Below are 18,113 nucleotides of genomic sequence, written 5' to 3' on the forward strand. Positions count from 1 at the left end.
TTGCCTTTCCCTGGCCTGGCGTGTTCGCTGTCTATCTCCTTGTCCTCCAGCTGTGTCCTCAGATGTTACCTCTGAGACTCTAGACTTTTCTGAGCACAGTGGGGTGGCCCTTCCTTCAAACCCTGCACAACCCCGGGCTTTCCTACACTGAAACATTCTGCTTTCCTGCCTGCCCCATCCTGTGTACCCATCTTTAGAGCACAAAGGGCTGATACGTGGCCATTGTTCAAATAGAACCTGCTAAACAAATGAAATTGCTGAAATATAATAGAAAAAATGAAACTGATTTTGACCTACTCCTTTTCTCTTAATAGTCCTCCTGGGGACTGGCAAATCTCCACTTGCAACTTACCTGCTCCAGCTCCCAGGAGCCCCAAAGTGAGCTCCAGACAATTGGGCCGTTTCTCAAATCAGAATAACCCTGTGGGCACCCAGGTGAAAGAACCGGTGAGGACAAGTGACAGCTGTATATTCCCACCCTCAAGAGCAAAGAGTATAAACTGGCGCCTTAACAGTTAGAAAAAACAAAACAATACGTAACTGTATTTATTTATTTAGCTCTCCCCAGATTTGTTGCTTTACAAGAAATATGTTGTTGTTGTTGTTGTTTAAATTAATAAGTCAAAACGTTAGGATTGCACTCGTCCAATCTTCTAGATGTTTCTCCATATTGTGATGCACTCTTACTGCTGCCTACAGAGCTGACCTGAAAATCTATAGAGCTCTGGCTAAAATGCAACTTTCCGGTAACACTTACCTGCATTTACCACTTTTAAATTGAAATCCTACTGTGTGAACGTTCCTCTCTCTAAGACAAGCCCACTGGTGTTTGCACAGTCCTTCGGCTAGAACCTATGTCCTGCCACAGTGGCAGCCTCCTTCCCCATTTTTAAATTCCACTGTTCCCCACTGAGAAGAGAGAGCTCTGACACTGGTGGGCGATCAATTCAGAAACATTGGTGCACAGAGTGGAGGAGAGGATGGAGAACAGAGTAGTCATAAAATGGCAACCCTCATGCTAGGCAATGATGTTTAACCTTGGCTCTGCGTTTCAAGCTCATCCCGCGTGCAGTCAGATCTCCCCATGGTTGGAGATGGTTTCCCAGCTGTCGCTGCACAAACAGCCTAGCCCAGTCACAAAACTGAACTCTGCAAAGGCTTTTACTACGTCCTAAAGCTTTTGTTTTGTTATATGGCCTTTTGTTAGCAAAACAATAATGTCCCCCAAGCATCTTGCAGGGCACACACTAGCCTCAAGTGCCACAGACTGCACATACTTCTCAAGGAAAAGCCATCAAACCAGAGATATAATCCTACCCACCTGCACCCTACGTTATTATGCAGAAAATGCGTCCTCAGCCTAAGCACCTCTCAGTACAGGTGTCGGCCAGCCAAGGGTGGCGCCCATGCATTCTCTCAGGTGGATGGGAGCCAGGACCTCTGGCTGGACAGCGAGCTGTTGAGACAGGTATGTGCTGTGATGAACGGCAACCCAGAGTGAAGACAAGGAAGGCGTGTGCACAGTGCTGGTGGAGCTGCAAGGTGGGGAGAGCGTGTGTGTGGCCGGTGCTCCTGGACACAGGACCAGGAGAAACCAATATCGTGCACGCGAGCACGCGCACACACACATCCACACACACACACGCACAATAATATCAAAAGCACTTCTAATAGTCATTTTGAAATGAGATTTGATTTCCAAAGCAAAACATAAAATGACGCACAACTTAAATAAAGATAGTACAATGGCTGAGAACTGCCACCGACTTCCCAGGAGGCATGAAGCACCCTGAGCCGTGGCCTGTGGCCAGGCAGGCTTTCTCCTAAACAGGATTGTGCATGCACGCAAGGCCAGTCCCATCTCTAACTGCAAACTGGGTTTTGAAAAGCCTGGCCTGCATACAAGACAAATTCCGCATTGGTAAAATAGAATGAATGAGGGAGACGTTGGACAGAGAAGGCCCACAACCTAACCAGGTCCGACGTATTTATCTGAACGTGGCATACATACTCGGAAGGGCTCTCCCGAGACCCACTCAGTCTGTGTTTATTGCGTCCCCACTAAGCCACGTTTCTCTGCCACAGGATTTGGATTCTGAGTCCAGCGTGCTGTCTCTGAGCTGCGAGCCGGGCCCAGTCACACCTGCTGGAGTCTTGTCCAGTGAGCTGAAGGTGACAGCAGTCCCACTTCACTGGGTCCCTGAAAGCTCTTCGGCTCTGTCAAGTGCTTTGCGGTGTGCCTTTCACTCATTCGCATTGTGGCGCAGGCAGGAGCTTTCCTCAGAAGCTCCTCTGACCCTTTCGTGGAGCCCACGCTGTGTGAAGAGGCTGAACACACACCCTGCCCGGCGTCTTTCTAGTTGGCAGCTGGGACGTGTGCCCTGGTAACGATACTGCTGTCGGGAAGGCGGGGATGCCTGAGAGGGGAGCCGCCGTGTCTGCAGCGTGCCTGCTCTCTGCGAAGCCTGGGAACCCTCCCAGGTTCAAGCAAGACAGAGAGGCTTGGGCTGTCTGTCTTGGGCTGTGGGGTGTTCGTTTAAAAGGGAACATAATCAAGCTCTGGTATTTCTGGGCCTCTTTAACGGGCTTCGTGCATATTCCTTGGGTGGCTCTGTAACCAGGGTAATGATGACATGGATTCCTTTTTCAAATGTACAAGGTATCAGGAATCAATGGAAGAGGGTCCCAGGTAGCCTACCACTCAAACACAGAGCCACTTAACATAACGAGAAACGACTGAGCCAGTCAAGGGCAGTGCGGAACGTGGGGTCCGCTGTGGGACGACTTTGGTGGTGGGCCTTCTGCAGCTGGAAGAGGATGGGGAGGTGTCGTGTGAGGCGGCCTGCGGGATCTCTGGTCCCACTCCCCACATAAGAACGCAGGATATGGTGAGGCCAAAAAGGAACACCCACGGGGCCATAGATGAGGGAGTCATACCACTATATTCTCACCGGCGGCATCCGCCTCTCTGCAATCCGCTCTTGCCAGCTCAGCCACCATCTTCTTGCTAGCTCCCATTTTCTGCTAGCGTAGCCACGGCAGTTACATTAGTGACCAATGGCTCACTGGTTACAGCTGACGGCCAACCAATCACAGTTGATGGCCATTTACTACCTGAGCCAGCACCTTTCTATGTGAGGCCGAGAGCCTGGAAACTGCACTCCTAGCTCTGACCCCAAAGGGTCCAGGCCGGGCTGGGCATGCTTGATGAGCTGAAAGCCTTCCTACCTCATGAGTGTCAACTCCAGCTATAACAATGACACAAACACTGCAATCCATGGACATATCATAAACCTGGGGCCATGGAAGAGTGAACCGCATTGTAGTGCCGTTTGTTAGGATTTACCACGCAAAATCAATTTGAAAATGGCAGTGAAAAAATTTATTTCCATACACAATGTACTGTTGAGATGGGGACGGGAACTGCAGGTCCTGGCAGGCAGTCCTGTGCTGTAGGTTGTCACCAGACGCCACTGTCCATGCTGTGTCCACTCTCGGTGTCCAACTATCTCTCCCGCTCTCTTCAGCACTGCTTACAGGAAACATTCATTGATAAAGCTGCGTGTCTATTTTCCCCTGACTCTGAAAAGCTAAAAACAAATGCTTTCCCAGTCCTGTCTGTGCCCCGATAGAGAAGGGAGCCCATAGAAATGCTGGATTTAGTCAGAGCTCCACTGTTTACATATAAATTATAGCAAGACACTTCTGGCAGCACCACCGGTGGTAACACCGTCAGATTACCCAGCGTGTCGAATTAAAAGGGCGTAAAGTATCACAGTGACACTCCAAAGTCAGTGGGGACAATAAACAGCAGAGGCACTTGGGAGCCAAGGCACATTCAAGTGCAAAGCTCTGGGCCTTAACTTCCTGGGAAGAAAAGAAACCAAATCCATGTTATAAAATTATTCAAATAAATTTCCAAAATATTAGCTTCACTGTTTTCTGTGACTGCTCATGGATATAAGGAACACTTAGGTGACAAACAAAAATAGGGAAGATTTTCAGGACACAATGACTCAGTGTGTTTAGAGGAATGTAAAAGTAAACTTCAGGTTTTCTCTGAATTTTAAAGCTCTACGAGAAGTCTGAAGTTATCTAATTTCTCTTAACAAAACAGAAGATATTCCACTGTCTCTACCTTGATGTAAAGAAGATCAGAGTTTTAGCCTGAGACCCCACTGGCCTGTCCCCAACATCAGGGCTGCCCGTCCATCACAGGACCCACAGAAATGTCCATGATCCCAATGGCTGGAGGCAGCAGCATTAAAAAAAAAATAGACTTTATCTTTTAGCACAGTCTTAGGTTCACAGGAAAATTGAGTGGAAATTACAGATTCCCGCACACGTCCTGCCTCAACACGTGCACCGCCTCCCCCACTACCAGACGGTACATTTGTTACAACCAGTGAACCTACAGTGACATGTAATCATCACCCAGAGCCCGTAGTTTACATGAGGGTCACTCTTGGTGTCGGACGTTCTGTGGGTTTAAACAGATGTGTAATGACAGGTATCCACCAGCACAGTGTCACACAGAACGGTTTCACTGCCCTCAAAATCCCCTGTGCTGAACCCGTTCATCCCTCCCTCCCTCCTTCTAACTCCTGGGATCTATTTTCTAATATATATATATATATATATATATATTAGATAGATTTGCAAGTTGAAGACCCAGGAAAGTCCATCGTGTGGTTCCAGCCTGAATGCTACGGCCTTGGACCCACGAAGGGCAGGTGTTCCAAATTGAGTGCGAAGGCCAGAAGAAAACCCATGTCCCAGCTTGAAGCCTTCAGGCAGGAGGAGTTTCCTCTTACCCAGTTTTTCTTTTCTTTTCAGGCCTCCAGCCGACTGGATGGGGCCCACCCACACTGGAGGACAGGCTGGTTTACTCAATGCACCCATTCTAACATTCATCTCATCTACAAACACGCTCCCAGACACGCCAGAATAATGTTTAATGGCGTATCTGGATGCCCTTTGGCCCAATCAGGTTGACACTTAAAATTAATTATCAGAGTTGGCATCATACAATGTGTAGCCTGTTCAGACTGGCTTCTTCCACTTAGTGACATGCATTTAAGGTTCCTCATCTCTTCATGGCTTGATAGCTCATTTCTCTGTAGCACTGAGTAATATTCCATCATCTGGATGGACCGCAGTTTGTTTACCCATCACCTATGGAAGGACATCTTGGTGGCTTCCAAGTTTGGTGATTGTGCCATAAAGCCGCCACAGACATCCACATGTCGGTTCTCATGTGGACCGAACTCGGAGTTAGGTGGGTGAATATCGAGGAGTGTGGTTGCTGGATCGTATGGTAGGAGTATGGTTAGCTCTGTAAGAAACCAGCAAACTGACTCGCTAAATGGCTGCACCACTCAATGTCCCACCCGCAGGCTGTACAGTAGTGTTGTAGAAAAGAATCTCTCGTGGGCCTGGCAAAACCCTTCCTTGGAGTCTCATTGGTTGGATAACCTTTTAGAGCCTCGTCTCCTGCTCTGTCCACTCCATAAGACAGAGACCTGCACGCTGCCTCTCCTGGAGTCCCGCACAAGCCAGTCTCAGGGCCCCTCTCGTCAGCCGCTCACCTTATGAGTTCCCAGATCACCTTCGGTGGGTGAACCGTCCTAGGTCAGAGGACCAGTCATAGACCTCAGACTTTCCTGAGTCCCATGCTCCCCGCTTCTACCAATCGCAGGCATGGCTCCCCGTCCCCAGAGGCTGTTCCCAGCCCCACTCCCCCAGAGAATATCTGCCTGCACCCTCTGGTCCTCAGGGTAGAAAGAGCTCACCTCTTCCCATGGTGGCCTCAGATGGGGAGGAAGTCTTCTCCTCTGTCCTGCCTCCAAAGAGTCCCATGTCCACAGCTCTGGGGACATCGCAGTGCTGATCACGCTGATTCCTGTGAGGAGCTGTCAGCAGCACAGAACGCAGAGGTGGGTGAACGACCCAGGTTTCTAATCTGGTGTCTCTGAGACAGGACTTCCCAGAGGAAGGATGACGTTTCCCTCCTGGGGCCAGGGAAGAAGGGCCAGGGCTTCAGCCCACAGAGGACTGCATGTTTTGTTTAAAGTTTCTATTTATGATTGTAAATTTATGGCATTTATGGCAGGAATGTATATAATGTTTGAAGTTCTCATTGACTTTTCATCCACTTTATCATTTCCTTATCTGGGCAAGGCAGCTAGTATCTGTCACAAGAAACTGAGAAAGGAGGAGGCAATGAATCCCATAAACTCACACCAGAAAATAAAAGGAGACATGGACCAGAATCTCGGTCCTGAGTACAGTCCTGGGGCCTTCCTTCTGAATTGCACACTGTCCCCAGTCATGTAGCATCAATGTCACCTTTGCAGAAAGAACCCCCCAGGTGCACATCACCTTCCAGTCACTGCTACAGCTCTTTGCTCTTCCTCTTTTCCTGATCTAGCTGTCCCTCCACACAGCTGGCTGTCACTAGAACTGCTATTAACAATGACAGCAACAATCTGACAGCACAGGTCCCATTTCATGGGGAGGAAACTGAGGCACACACAGGTTACGAGAACATGTCTCAGTGAGGGAAGGGCTGGGATCCCATCTCAGGCCATCTGGCTCTGGTCTTCTCAGAAGCACAGCGGTGAAGCTGCTGCCTCATCTAGGATTCAGGCTGTCGCCCAGGACACAGCCCACTCCCCCAGGGCAAGGCCGATTCCCCCAGGATGAGGCCCATTCCCCCAGGGCAAGGCCCACTCCCACAGGAAGAGGCCCATTCCCCCAGGGCAAGGCCCACTCCCACAGGAAGAGGCCCATTCCCCCAGGGCAAGGCCCACTCCCACAGGATGAGGCCCACACCCTGAGGACGTGGCCCACTCCACCGGGACCCCCACTGGATGGCGCCATGCCTGGCTAGGGCACAGTGTCATGTCCAGCCCACGTGTGGCCTGCTCTGCACAAAGAACAGGTGTGGGTGACATTTGGGAGAATCTATTTTCTGCTTCCCTGTCTTACACCAGCCCTGACAGATAAGGACTTGTGTCCGATGTCAATTATGTGTTGACTGCCACTTCAGGGACATTTTCCCAGGGCTGGCACTTATCTCCACTTGAAGCACCCTAATGGGAACCCTGCCTGGCACTTCAGAGAAGAGTATGAAGGGCCCCACATGAGGTGCCAGGCAGGGATGTGGATGAGGGGTGCATGTCACTCACCATCGCCTCTCAAACCTGGCATGAGAAGGTCTTTAAATGAAGGATAGGTATGTGGGGGGAGGGGGTGGAAGCAAGACCCGGCTGATGATACCCAAGTGCTGGGAGGAGAACGCTCTATACATTTGTAGAACCCAAGATGTGGGGACCTCCTTTGAGCACACATGCCATTCTGCAGGATGAATGGGCATGTTGCTTTCATTGCAGGTAGATGGCTAGATAGATAGATAGATAGATAGATAGATAGATAGATAGACAGATAGATAGATGGATAATAGATGGATGGGTAGCTGGGTGGATAATAGACAGGTGATATACAGAGAGGTGTCCTGTTGGTTCTGTTTCTCTGGAGCACCCTGACTAGTGCAGAGGCATTTTAGGGGTCGGTCCCCATAGGCAGTCGAGCCCGTTGAGGGTGCAGGGGGCCCTCACCCAATGTCTGCACGCCTCCTTGGCCTTCTCCGAGCCCCACATTTCCTGTGCATCTACCCCAGGGATGTCCGAAGCCATCTGACAGCGGAAATAATGGATGGAAGATTCCAGTAAACATGGAGTGGGCACTGACTCACTTGCAGGGAGAATCCCCAGGTGCGTGGTTAGGCGGGTTGGGCTGCTCCAGGCTAAGAGCCAAAGTACGAGTAGGTGAGCAACTGGACACAACTTTGTAAGGATCTGGTTTCATAAAGATTTCCTACTTTTTCTCTGTACTTTTCTATAATATTCATGGGCTTCTTACCATAACACGACGCACACTGAAAAATGCAGAGCGCAGAACTGAGGTCCCTGGTGGTGCCAAGTTGACACGCAGCCTGGAGCCTGACCTGTGCACGCTCAGCTCCGAAAAGCACAGTCTCAGTCCACTGGATGCGAGGCGCGAGGTGCAGGGAGGGCCACTCACGAGGACCCTTCTGGAGGAGACCCGACCCCGCAGGGCCACGCTGCTGGGGCCCCGCCCCTGGCCCCCATGACCCGTCCCTGGCCCCGCCCCCGGTCCCTCCCCTGGCCCTGGCCCCGCCCCTGGTCCCGCCCCTGGTCCCGCCCCTGGTCCCGCCCCTGGTCCCCATGGCCCGCCCCTGGCCCCGCCCCTGGCCCTGGCCCCGCCCCCTGGCCCCGGCCGCCCAATGCCGAGCCCGCTGCGCTGGCTGCAATGTCCTGTGTGCACTGGCCTGGGTTTGGGCCCTCTGGGATGCCTGCCCTCTCCTGTTTCTAAACTGTGACACCTTTAGAGTATCTCTGTGGACTCCTACTTGTGCCTCGAACCTAAAATAGAAGGAGCCGTTTCGTTCAGAACCGATCCCAGGCCGCTCACTTAGGAAAGTGCGGACGAAACCTGCACGAGTGTCTGTGCAACGACTCCGTCGTGTGCAGCCAGAGCTGTCCTTTCCAGACGCGAGGGTGCCAGCTCTGCGAAGGGCCCCAGGGGACAGCTCCTTTTCTGAAGGGATGACCCATCACCTGGTGCAGTCACCCGCAGCTAACTGCTCACGAGTGACACTTCCGGGATCGAGTTTCCCTGACGCGACCTCTCCCAGGAAGGACACTGGTTGCTGCAAACGGGGTTCAGGGTTCGGGGCCCTTAGGGCCCATCTGTGTCCAAGCTCTCGTTCCCCTCCTCCTGGAATGTCCGCGTCCCCCCATATTGGCCCCTGTCCCCCGAGGCCCTGGTTCTCACACTGGTCTTTAAGGTGAAAGGTGACCTGGTAGAGCTTAAAGAGGTGCCCTTTGCTTCTTTCTAGTCAGGAAAATCACCACTGCTGTAATAATTTGCTCCTAGCAGTGGTCTAGCAGCTGTCTAAATTTACAAGGTCACTCCTTGCCCCGCCTAAGCCCAAGTTTTTAGGAGCCCCGGGGTCAGGTTTCAAATAAGTGCACATTCCTTCACTAACCCAAAGCAGCCCGCGGACTTGGCACACGTTAAAGATGGATGTTCTCACTTCTCACGTTGGGGACATCAAAGTGCGGCTGGGGGCCAGCTCTCGTGGCCGCTTCCGGAAACTTCCCAGCACAGGCCCGCTGTCCGTGCCCGGTGTGCAGATGCTCAGATTATCCCCGGCAGTCTGGCAGGCCAAATGCAGTCCTGCCCCCCATCCCCCTCTTGCACTTGTTAAAAACAATTAGTGTTTGCACCCGTATCTGAGTTTTGATTTGTTTCCAGGATGGAGATGTTGATATTCCTTGTGATGGCTACATAAATCACACTTTATTAAGTTACCTCCCATTACACTGTTTTAAACGGCTGGCAACTCCTGCTTTAAATGGGGGGTGGGGGGCTTGCATGAACATGGAGCTTCAGGTCCAGAAGCAGCCATGCCATGGACACAGCCGGGCATGCAGATACTACCCCTGCTCCTGCCACTGCCCTCTGCCCCAACCTGCTTCAGCCACCAGAGAGGACGCTCTGGCCACCATCAATTCAGTTGACAAATGAGATTCACCTACAGGAGCTCCCCAAGCTGCATATATCTCAGAAAAGGGACCCTTGGCATCAATCACTCCCATTTCGCAGATGAGGAAACTGAGTCAGGAGAGGCTGGGCAGCTTGCACTGTCTCCCCTAACCAGGAATTGTAGACAGGGCCTTGGATGGACCCCGATCTTCTGCCCTTGCAGCCAGAGAAGGTGGTAGGGCTGCTGACTACCCTCTCTGGGTCAGAGGTAGGCGGGTCTTCTCTCAGCCAGCAACACCTGGTACAGCTTCTGACTTCAGTGGACGGGCCCACGGCCCTTGGGATCCAGCCGCCCATCCCTGGTCCCTGGTCCATGGGGTTCACACACACACACACACACACACACACACACACACACACACACACACGGTGCCAAAAAATGTATACACATTTTAAGAAAGGAAAAAACTGCATTAAACTTGTAATACTCAATATATACTGATAGCAAAAGATGAATACAAGGCCTGTGTATACATTTTTTGGCACCTCTGGTGTATATACACCAGGGGTGCCATCCAACAGAAAGGCAGTTATCGTCAATACAGGAAGTGACATGTCCAACCTTAATCACAGTGTGTGACAAGTTTCAACTTGTTCGGTGCCGTCAGGCGGGTGTGGGCTATTGTTGAGAGAAGGTGTGTTTTAAAGTGTGCCATTAACATGAAATGGGCAAACATTTTCATCCTCCATCATGACAATGTTCTGTGTCACACATCGCTTCTGGTATACGGCAATTTCTGTCAAATAAAAACATTACAGTGTGTCCTTATCAACCTTATTTACTAGATCTGGCACCGTGCAACTTCTGGCTCTTCCCCAAAGTCAAAATGACCATGAAAGGTAAACGTCTTGAATCGATTCAGGACATTGAGGCAGCCACGACAGCACAACTAAAGACACTCACAAAAGAGGACTTCCAGAACTGCTTCCGAAAGTGGCAAGAACAATGGGATAGTGTGTTAGAAGTGAGGGGGAGTATTCTGAGGGGGATTAATGGCAATGGGTCTTTTACTGTAATAATTTCTTTTTTATTTAACATTAAATGTATTGCTTGAGCACGCCTCATATATATACATATAAAAACTAGGAGGGAGAAAAGAGGAAGACAATAGAAAAAAGGAGGAACAGAATAGTCTGCTGCCTAGGTCACATCAAGAAAATAATGTTAATTTTTTTCTGGAAATATTTCATCATGATTGTTATCAATGCTGTCGATAAGTGCTGTGATTACAGAAATTTGTATATAAAATGCTGATAAAAATATAACACTGGCTAGCATAGTTGGTGTGGCTTTAGCTTTGTCTCAGTTCTTTGTGGGTCCATAGAGAAATACTTTTAAGAGGGTGCAAATAGAAGCCCAAAGACCAGGAGGGGGCTGTCACAGAAGAAGGGACAGATGGCATGGCCAGGACATGGGGTCATGGTAGGAGAGACAGAGTGAGGTGGACCCACAGACACTCATTTGCATGCACAGCTCTTGGCTAATAAAAACATTATTTGTCAATGACTTTCACAGCTTGTTCCTAAAGCTAGGTGGTGTATTTATACCAATGCCTCTACCTTACCCTGTACTTCACACAGGAGGTAGATTAAACCTTACCTTTGCATAAAGGCCAGACTTTCCTTTTAAACATGGAGAGAAGTGTGGACTCTCAGAGTTAAAATCCATCTAATGGAAAAGGATATAAGCCACATTTAAATCAGTCTGCCCATATGCATAATGAGAATTCTGGTGTGACTTTGAGTGTTATTACTAAAAACAGCCTCGATAATCCGCTGCCCTTCTCTGCAGTTTTGATATGGCCTGTGTTACCCAAGGAAGAAAGGAGGGATGGGTGAGGTCATTCCCAGTAACTCAATACCTTCAGTGGTTTATGCTGAAGTGGCTGGATCTGTTTCCAGGGATTTACCTAAATGATATCATTCTGAGCAGTCTGGTTTCCATCAAGCCAGGTCAAGGGTCATGACCGTCAAAGATGATGTCATTAGATCTCGTTACCAATAAAGAGAGGGTCATCGTGAGTCCAGAAGCAGTTTTAAATTCAGGCTCTGTTTACCTTAAAACCTGCACCTTAACTCTAAATCCCAAGTGATGGGGACCTAGGGAACCCATCGAGACCTAATAGTCTAGAGAGCCTTCGCATTGCCTTTGCGTAACCGAGTTTGCAAGGATTTATCATTTTCTCTGTATTTTACATCACAGATTTACACGATTCCACAGTGGCTTTATTTCTGTTACTAATATAGTCCATCTGAAGGAATGTAAAACAAATTTGGAGTTGATCACTGGAAAGCGTGCTGCTCTTTCATTAATGACTGTGATCTTGAAAAGCCAAACTTTCGTGACACTTGGCTGTACCACAAGCAGCATAAATCAAGGTTTCCTCAGTCCCGAGTATCCTTACTCCAGTCCCTATTAGAAACCAGGACTGAAATCAATGTCCCATCTTATCATAGAAGTAGGTGTGCAAGCTGAATAATGGCGGCCCCACGTCTAGATGCCCCAAAGCAGTGGAGATCGCCTTATATGGAAAGGATTCAGGTAAGGATTTTGAGATGAGGCGCTTATCCGGGAATGTTCAGATGGGCCCACATGCCACAAGTGCTTTAACAGGAGCGAGGCAGAGGCCGACAACACAGCTGCATCCAGAGGAGAAGGCGTACGCAGAAGCAGAGGACAAGGGATGCCTGCCGCCCCCAGAAGCTGGAGGAGGTAAGGAGTGAACTCTCCCTGGGCCTCTAGCGACAGCATCCCTGCGGACACCTGGGTTCCGGAAGGGACAGAATGCATTTCTGTTGTTTTAAGCCCCCCATTTGTGGGTATCAGTGTGACAGCCCCAGGCTCTCATACACTGAGGGACTTATTGGTACGTTCCCACAGATGAACTGGACGCTGGGTTCCGTTCTGGGTTTCTTAAAGGTCACTGCACACCGTGTATCCATCGGACACGTAGTTATTGAGCACATTCTATGTGTTAGGGTCTCTTCCAGATTCCAGAAGTACCACGGTGATCAAAACACACAACATTTGTTGCCCTCAAGAAGTGTGTCCTGGTGTAAGGAGACAGATACTAAGGAATACATTAGGTCTGCCCAGTGTCCCAAATCTGCCCAAATTAAAAGGCAATATGAATTCAACATTCCTTCTGGTACCTTCTCATCTACCCAGCTCCAATTTATCTATAGGAAATAAGAGAAAAGAATTTCTAAAATTTTTAAAACACAGTGGCACAATTTCTAATTTTAAAATACCAAGAGTAAAAAGGAGATGGGGCTTTTGAAAAACAGGTTGGACCAGTGTTTTCTGAAGAGTGTTGGCAGGCACTCCAAACCTAGAAAAACATTTGCAAAAGAAAATTGTTCTATTTTCAGATCTCTCTAGGAAGTATTTCCTTCTATAAGACCCTTCTGGACATTCTCCATTTACACGGCATACTGAGGCCTCTGAGAATTCCAGCAATAAAAACTATACATTTCACTGTGTTTCACCCAGAGTTCCCCCAATTTGGCCAAGGAACTCTTTCAATGGTATCTCTTACAGGCTTTCTACCCAGTGTTCAGTAGAGCATTCTCAGGAAATGGCGCAGGAGTTGACGAGCTGTGGCTTATGGGCCAAATCTGGCCAGTTGCCTATTTCGTTACAGTTTGCAATTTAACAATGGCATCTACATTTTCTTTCTTTCTTTTTTTTGGCTTCTACATTTAATTTAAATTAATTTAAATGATTATATAGGTACCTGCATAATTGACTCTGTTTGCCTCTTGGCCCACAAAGTTTGAAATATTTACCTTCTGGCTGTTTATGAAAAAAGATCGCTGCCCCCTACACTAGGCTATGAGGAGGAAGAAAAAAGGGCACCTGTCCAATGAAGAAGGGTCTTCTGTTCCCCAGGAACGATGCCTCCCTCTCATAGTGACGTCTGTGAGGCTGCACTCCCACACAAGTCTCTTCCTTAGATGTCCACCTAACAGCCAATAAAATATGACAGTGTCCAAAACACTAAACTTTCCACAAGTTTAAAAAGGTAAAGAATCAACCACCTTGATCTATTCTTTCTAGAACTCTGTACCTGAGAAAAGTAAAGTAGACTTTCTTCTCAGGCCCCAGGGAAAATTTATGTAGCTAGACCACATGTGAGATAACTCATAGGAAGTATGTTCTCTGGCCATAGTGGTTTTGACATAGAAATCAATAGCAATCATATTTCTAGAAAATTTCTAAACATTTGAAGATTAAATAAATAAATAAATAAATAAATAAAACTAAGTAATTCATGAATCAGGGAAGAAATCACGGGATATTTAAAATAGTTTCAATTGGATAATAATGAAATTATAATGTGACAAAATTTAGAGGATACAGCTAAATCAGTCATTAAAAGAACATTTATGTCTACCTTAAGAGACATTTCCTATCTACCTTAAGATGATAGGGACAAAAGAACAAATTAAACCCCAAATAAGGACAAGAGAAGCAATATCACGTATGAGAGTGGAAGTCAATTAAATTTTAAAAAAGAAAAGAAAAAAGAAAGGAAAGGAAAAATCAGTAACACAATGGAGAAACTCAACAAAGCAAGAATTGCTTCTTCAAAAATATAAACCAAACTGATAAACCTTTTGCAAAACTGATCAAGAAAAAAAGTGAAAACACAGATTTCTAATTGCAGAAATGAAAGAGGTGACATCATTAGAGATCCTACAGATAACAACGATTGATATTGAGGTGATATATAATAACTTTATGAAAATAAACCATTTATATGACACTGGTATATTTTAATTGACTCAAGAAAAAACTGAAAATCTAAATAGCTTTATTACATTTAATAAACTAAATTTGTAATTGAAAAAACTTACCACAGGAAAGAACTTCAGTCCCAGAAAGTTGCTCTGGTTTTAATTCTAATAAACACTTACGCAAGAAATAATCCCAATTTCAATCAAATTCTTTCAGAAAAGAGGATGAGGCAACACTGTCTAAGCCACTAGAACCCTGAAAACAAAATAAAAAAAGTAATAGATACAAAAATTCTCTAAACTTTTAAAACTGAATTTAGCAATATATTCATAGAACACAAAGATATTATGATCGATCAGGGTTTATATTGTAATATAGTGTAATAAAAATTTAATCGATGTAATCTACCACATTAACAGATTGAGAGAGAAAAAAAGTCATATAATCATGTGAATAAATGCAGGAGTAGATTTGCCCACATACAACGCATTTATAATAAAACTGCACACGAGGACTAGTGGTGAGACACTGAGTGCTTTCAGCGTAGGACGGGGAATGAGAGCAGGTCTACTCTCCTCACTTCTACTCAACATGAACATGGAGGGTCTAAATGGAACAGTAAAAGCGAAGGGTCCAGACTGGAAAGAGGTGACCGGTACGTATTCTCAGATCTCACACTTGTAGAGATGGAAAAGCCTCAGCAAACTCTAAGATCACTAGAACAGGTGGTTTAGCCATGCTGCAGAATTCAGTATTAAGAAACCATATTTCTACATACTTGAAATGGACAATTAGAAAATGAAATTGAAAAACCAACACCCCTAGGATAGCATCAACAATATCAACTTTGTAGTAGCAGCAAAAGAAATGTAAGACTTTACTCTGGAAACTACAAAATGCTGATAAAAGAAATTAAAGAATATTTAAGTTAAGGAGAGATAGAGCAGGTTCACATGTTGGAAGACTCAATATTGTTAAGATGTCAATTTTCCCTACATTGATCTACATCAATGCAATTCCAATAAAAATTTCAAGAGATTTTTTGCTAGAAATTGACAAGATGATCTGAAATTTGTTTGAAAAGACAAAGGACCAAAAATAGTACACATCCACCCCCCCACACACACACACTTCCTGAAGAAGAAAAAAAATGAAAGCTATAATCTACAAGAATTCAAACCTGACTGTGAAGGTACAGTCATTAAAATAGTGTGATATTAACAAAATGATTTAAAACTTACTAATGGAAAAATATAACAAATTCAGAAATGGATCCATACTTATAAGAGCAAATAGTTTCAACACACGTGCCACAAAAACTCAATGGAAGAGGAAAATGTCTTCAACAAATGGTGCTGGAACAACCGAACACCCACACGTGAGAAGATGAGCCGCTGCTCATCCCACACTGCACACAGACCAGCTGAAGCCAGGTCAGACACCTAAAGGAAAAGTACAAATAATAAGTCTTCTAAGGAAAACAGAAGTTCTCCTAAATATTGGGGCTAGCGCAGAGTTCCTAGACAGGTCAAAAAAACATGAATTATAAAATAAAATATTGACAAATTAAAATTCACCATCATTATAAACGTCGGCTCATCGAAAAATACCATTATGTATATGAACTCACAAACTGGGAGAAAGTATTCGCAATAATGCAGTTGAAAAGACTTGCATCAAGAACATGTAAAGAATTCATGCAGCTCCTTAAAAAGAAAAGACAAACAACCCAACAGAAACACCCAGGACATTACAACACAAAAGTCACGAAAGAAGACATAAAATCAGCAAATGAAAAAGTTCCTTACGACATGCTCAGGGAAGTGCAGATTGAAACCATCAAGAGATACTTCTATACATACACAGGAAAAGCTAAGACTTAAAAAGTTTGGCCACACCAAAGGATGAAGAGTCAATGGAGCCACAGGAAATCTTGTTTATTTGTGGTAAGAGTATAAAATGTTAAAAACTTTCAGAAACGTTCGGCACCTGCCTTAGAATTTTAAGCATCTGTCCTGCAATCCAGCAACTCCACCTCCAAGTACTAAGCCAAAATGAACGAAATTACATCTACAAAACGTCCTGTACAAGAATGCTCCTGGCTACTTGATCCATAACAGTCAAAGCCAGCGAGGAGACCAACCAGAGCATGCTCACGTCACCCGTGGCTTGTCTGTGCACACGTCACCCTGGCTTGTGTGTGCACACGTCACCCTGGCTTATCTGTGCACACGTCACCCTGGCTTGTGTGTGTGCATGTCACCAGTGGCTTGGTCATCCATGGGCTACATCCACAGTGGAAAGGAGTGCAGTACTGACAGAGCGACAGCAGAGAAGGAGATCCAAACAGCTGTGGCCAATGAAAGAAACCGAACACGGAGAGGTCAGTGCTGCTGATTCCACTTACATGAAGTCTCTAGAATAAGCAAAATGAACATGGTGGTAGATAGGCAGAGAGAGGATTGTTTCTGGGGCGAGGGGTTTGACTGGGAGGGGGCATGAAGGTATTTCCTAGGGTGATGGTATGTTCTGCTTCTTGAAACATGTTTATGAAAACGATTAAATCGTGCATTTAAAGCTGAGCATTTCATTGCTTGCATATTATACTATAAAATCACACACACAAACATCAGAGAGAGAGAGAGAGATCCAGACGAGGCACTACCCTAGTAGGCAGTGAAGGTTCTGCATCAGTACTGCTATGTGTGGAGAGAAGGTTAGAAGGTTCTGGATGTGGCTCTGTTATACTGTCATGCTATGTTTGTTATGTTACATCACATTACGCATGTCAGCCTGCTAGTGGTGAGCTGAGGTATCTATACTCAAGGCTATTTTCAAATAGGTTTCAACTTCTATAATGTTTCATAGATGCAACCAGAGCGTGGTTCCAGGTCAGGCATTAGCCGGGGTACAGTGATGGTTCCAGGTCAGGCATTAGCCTGGGGTACAGTGATGGTTCCAGGTCAGACATTAGCCGGGGTACAGTGATGGTTCCAGATCAGGCATTAGCCAGGGGTACAGTGATGGTTCCAGGTCAAGCATTAGTCTGGGGTACAGTGATGGTTCCAGGTCAGGCATTAGCCTGGGGTACAGTGATGGTTCCAGGTCAAGCATTAGCCTGGGGTACAGTGATGGTTCCAGGTCAGGCATTAGCCGGGGTACAGTGATGGTTCCAGGTCAGGCATTAGCCTGGGGTACAGTGATGGTTCCAGGTCAGGCATTAGCCTGGGGTACAGTGATGGTTCCAGGTCAGGCATTAGCCTGGGGGGTACAGTGATGGTTCCAGGTCAGGCATTAGCCTGGGGTACAGTGATGGTTCCGGGTCAGGCACTAATGTGACCTTGGAGTTGGGGGCAAAGATCAGGAAAGCATGGCCTGGTGTTCAGAAAGAGGTGTGAGTGACTCTCCAGTATTGGAGAACTGTGCTCTGGTGAGCCCCACTGCCCATGCCAGCTTTCTTCAGGGCTGCCCCTCAGCTGCAAGGCCCCACATGTCCTGCGCTCACTTGCCCCTGTGAAATGGGCGCAATCATATCTACCCTCCCCTGACTTCATAAAGCCATGTTCTATGTTATGAGGTTATTTTTAAATAGTTTAAAACTCCTTTATTGTTTCAGTGATGCAATGTTTGATTATAACTACAGAAAAAGATGCAGTCCAACTTTATATGTAGTTAAATGGCAGCATATTTTGGAATATTTGGAGCCAAATGCCTAAAGTGTTAAACACACTCATGAGAG

This window comes from Rhinolophus hipposideros (genome assembly GCF_964194185.1).
Source record: "Rhinolophus hipposideros genome assembly, chromosome: 7".
Classification (NCBI taxonomy): domain Eukaryota; kingdom Metazoa; phylum Chordata; class Mammalia; order Chiroptera; family Rhinolophidae; genus Rhinolophus; species Rhinolophus hipposideros.